Source organism: Neopelma chrysocephalum, unplaced genomic scaffold (genome assembly GCF_003984885.1).
Source record: "Neopelma chrysocephalum unplaced genomic scaffold, ASM398488v2 Primary Assembly neopelma1_297, whole genome shotgun sequence".
Classification (NCBI taxonomy): domain Eukaryota; kingdom Metazoa; phylum Chordata; class Aves; order Passeriformes; family Pipridae; genus Neopelma; species Neopelma chrysocephalum.
In genome coordinates, this window is record NW_020897959.1 from 247 (window position 1) to 4,761 (window position 4,515).

At 53.7% G+C, this 4,515-nt stretch overlaps 1 long non-coding RNA gene across 1 annotated transcript; it reads right to left on the reverse strand.

Annotated features, from left to right (window-relative positions):
- Nucleotides 1-1,260: 1,260 nt before the first annotated feature.
- Nucleotides 1,261-1,917, reverse strand: LOC113978180. The gene is made up of 2 exons (XR_003537504.1): nucleotides 1,762-1,917; nucleotides 1,261-1,504 (listed from the first exon to the last, which is right to left on the reverse strand). It is a non-coding gene; the product is annotated as an uncharacterized LOC113978180 (long non-coding RNA).
- Between the last annotated feature and the right edge of the window lie 2,598 nt (nucleotides 1,918-4,515).

Here is a 4,515-nt window from a genome sequence, read left to right on the forward strand (position 1 = left end):
TTCAGGAGCTGCTGCCCAGGGTGGTGTCAGGGACAAGGACAGGGGTCCCTCAGCAGTGCCACCCTCAGCCCTGGGCATGGACCACATGGACCATGAGGGTCCCCCAGCAGTGCTGCCCTCAGCCCCAGGCACTGGGGACAGACAGAATTCAGGCCACTAAAGTCTCTTCAAGTTCTGAGACGAGGATTTAAAGCAGTTTTTTGCTTGCAAACACAAGAACTGACTGAAGTTGCTTATCCTCGTGTGCATCCGAGCCCCCACACCGTGCCCTGTCCCATGGCTCAGGTGCAGCTCAGGGTGTCACAGGACTTGGCCCTCTGCCCTGAGCAGCACCAGCTTCAAAGTTAGACTGAACTGTAAAGTTCCATGGGTTTGCTTGTGGTTATATCTCCATATGTCCAAGGCAGGAATCTGGCTCTCGGGTGCATGGGACATGTTGCATTATCTGTCACCTTCAGCAACATTTAAACAAACCTTTTCTTTTTCCAGGAATTTCCAAATACTTTGGCATTTGCTGTCAAAGAACTGGGCCCAAGGCAATCTGCAGCAGTGCTGGATGTTGCAATGCAGTTCAGCCCCTCCTCAGGCTCTGAGGCCTCACGGACCTGTGCCCCGCGCACGCGCGCTGCGGCCTCACGCACCTTTGCTCTGCGCACGCGCTCTGCGGCCTCGCGCACCTGTGCTCCGCGCACGCGTCTTGCGGTCTCGCGTACCTGTGCTCTGCGCACGCGCTCTGCGGCCTCGCGCACCTGTGCCCCGCGCACGCGCCCTGCCCCTCACACCTGGGCCGGCCCCGACCCCGAGGCTCCGCGGCGCCGCCTGGCGGACACGTCGCTCCCCGGGCAGGGTCCGTCGGTCCCGCTGCCCCGGGCGGGATCGGTCCGTCGGTCCCGGTGCCCCGGGCAGGGTCCGTCGGTCCCGGTGCCCCGGCGATCGGCGGGCAGGAGGGGCCGAGCCCCGCGGTCGAGGAGCGGGAGCGCAGCCGCCCGTCTGTCCCCGTGTCCGCGCTCGGGCAGCCCCGGGAGCACGGCCCGCCCCGGAGCTGGCACTGACCGGGCCGCGGCTCAGGCACAGCCCGCTCCCAGCTCTGCTTTCAGCGTTCCCCTCCCGCCTTCGGAACTTCTGCCATTTCCAACAGCCACTTTTTCCCGGCGCTCAATAAGGTGCAGCTCATCCCACACCTGATGCTCTCCTTCTTCTCCCCCCCGTCTGTGCAACTCCCACCCTCCACTGGCAAACCCTCTGGTTTTAAAAACCCACTTAAAACATTTAATCTTTATTTCCAGATGAGGCAGGTCCTGCCTATGAGGCAAACAGCTACAGAAGGGGAAATCAAAAAACCGGACGCTGCCGTGCGAGTCAAAGGAGGGAAAGAGTGCAGACAAACACTGTCAGCAAACCCACTGTTAATAAATCTCCGCAGCTCTCCCTCCTCTGCACGAAGGGGCCGCAGGGAGCACGGCCAGCGGGGCTGGCACCGGCTGGGGACGGGCAAAAAGGAATCCTTGCAGTCGCAGGCGCCGTGCTCGGGGAGGGCGGCAGGTGAACCAGGCTGGAAAGGAACGTCTCTGGCCCCTTGAAATCCCGGCTCCCACAGAGAGAAGAATCTCCCTTTTGAAGTGTCGTGGGCGCCCGTCGTGCCCCTGGGATGCTGGTTCAGCACGGACACGGGGAGCAGCTGGCAACCACAGCCCCTCTGGCCTGGGCCCAGGACGGCACCCGCAGGATGGACGGGGTTTGCCCCGGTTCAGAACGTAGCACCACGCTGATGCTGCCCAAAACAGCCCAAACCCCTTCCGAGGGCCAGCGATGTCATTCCCGGAAAATGAATCTCCTCTTTGACGCTGGTGCTGCTGGCACTTGGGAATGCAGGCACATTGTGTCTGTGGAACAGCACAGACAGCTGTTCCACACGGGGCCCACCTCCCACAGCTCCCACGTGGACATCATCTTTTATTCTCACATTTTCAAGCCCTTTGTTGTTTAATTTATACATACAAAAGTTACATTTGCATTTTCAAATGCTACAAGTCTACAGTTAGAATTACTTATACTCAAAGATTATATAATACAATAGACACAGGGTTGTATTTTGAAATCAATTTTTACATAAATATTATTTTTCAATGTATATAAAGATGAGAAGAACTACGGTTTTTAATATTTTCTGCACATACAACCCCCTATGAATTTTTAAGCATTTCTGGGCTGCAACTCCCCTTTTTTTGGGCCCCCACTCACACCTGCCCCTCCACCCCATCGTTGCTCCCCCAGTGCCACCGGGGTGTCCCAAACAACATCATCACCTCCCAGACTCCAACCCCCTCCCTTTTCACTCACCCCCAGAGAAGGCACAGAACGAGTCAAACTGCCCTGGACAGCAGGACATTGCTTTAATAAAGCCATTTCCCCCATTCCCAATTCCAGCCCTGATCCAGGCTGGGTCCTGCCCCATTCCCAGTTCCGACCCCGCTCCAGTCCGCTCACTTTCCCAATACAGCTTGAAACTGTGGTTGCATTTAATACACTGTGGGGAAAGGATTTGTTTCAGGACAAGTCATTTTTTCCATTTCTTTTCTGCAGAGCAATGAAAGGAAATGCAGCTTGTTTTCCGACAGCAAACACTCATTGGGACAAAATGAAGTTGCAATGAAATTATGCCACTTAATGAAATACTTAACAAAGAATTATGGAAGCGACAGTATTTTATACTTGGGATGTCTTTTTTGTCTAACTGAAGCTTTGTTTGGTTCTGTCACAAGGTGCCTTGAGGTCAGAGTTCGGGAGAAGGTGCTCCCAGCCCGGGATGTGGTGGGGGAGCCCACGGGCAGCACCTCTGTACCTGAGCTGGTTTGAAGTGATCAAACACATATTGGAGCTAAGGGGTTCCCAAATTGTCCCCCACGATGCTCAGTGCACCACAAACCATTAATGGTTCTGGTCACTGGTGCACAGCCACCTCCAGAAGGCACAACTCCAGGACACTCTTCCCCGTAAGGACTCTCACAATTGCACAGTGTCCTCCAGAGTGTCACTACATCAAACACAAAACCTGCACCTCTCCCAGCCTCACAGTGCAAGAACTGTAATGTTCCATGAGCAGCTCTGTCCCTGAGCTCCCAGTTCCACAGCCAGCACACAACCCTTCCATTTGGAGCCACACTGGAAAACCCTGAGACTCTTCTATCGCTTCCAGTGCATCTGTTTGAGGCTTGCAGCACAAATTCCTGCAGCCCAAGGCAATGTCCATCCTCCAAACCAGGTGTCCTGCTTGCACAAACCAGCCCAGGGCAGTTTAACCGTGCTGGCAAATTTGGTTGGGTTTTCTGTGCTACAATTCCAACCTTCTACTGAGAACAACTTCTGACCAGCAGTGGGACCAACTCTGCCTTGGCTGTGATCAGTGTAAATGTCCAACTAAACAAACAACAAACACAAAGCCACAAAAAAACCAACCCAACCCCCCTGTGTCCTGCAGAGTGCAAGGCAGTGTAATGCTGAAATGCAGGATTAGCCAGCTCTCTTTACAACAAAGGTTTAAAACCACAAATCCTTGCTCCTTAGACCCCTCTACCCTGCTTGCTCTCCCTGTGCATCCAGCCCAGGGGGCTTTTCAAACACCTCAGGACGTGGATCCCAAAGATAAATAATCTCCTGATGATTACCATTGATTATTCTCCCCATTTTTGATTCAGGGCCTCATGCAAACTTAATTTATTCTTGCCCAAATGCATCTGCTGTTTTCCCCCAACATTTCCTGCCACTTGCTGTGGATGTTTCATTAACTTGCCCCGGGGTGGAAAAAAAAAAATAAAAAGAAAAAAGTAGAAACAGGAGCATGCAGTCCAAATTATTAATTTTTCCCCTTTTATAAAGGACTTTGGTATTTGATAGTGAGGCAGGAAACACCTCCCTGTCACTTCTTTTTGCCTTTGGTTTGCAGCAGCAACCCTGAGCCTCACATGAGGCTTTGCCCATCAGCCACTGTTCCAGGGAGAACAAATGCCCAGGACAAAGGCAGGGCTGTTCCATGCCAGGGAAGCAGCCCCAGACAAATGCAGGTTTCTCAGAAACAGCCCAGATGTGCCAGATGCTCCTGGCCCACAGGTGGGAGTGGCTGTGCCCGGAGCACACGGAGCAAAGGCCCCGGTAACAGCTCCAGCCTGGCAGCTCCTGGCACAGCAAAGGACTGCTGAGGATTCCACTTGTGTCACCAAGCCTCAATTAAAACTGGACTTTCTGTTCCACCAGCACTTAGGAATGTTCCACCAGCACTTAGGGATTGGGAAACACTCTGACTCTTGCTACACCAAGCACTTAGTTCCACACATGGCCCCAGAGGGTTGTTCACTGACCTGGGTAAAACAGAGCCCACACCCACAGAGGCCTGATAAAAACCATTAATGTTTGACATGCCCAGGTTCACGTATGTGAAATAGCTCCAACATGCCACCCATGAGCACATCGTGCCTCCACTCACCAGCCACAGGGGGACTGCAGGAGCTTTCCCAGCAG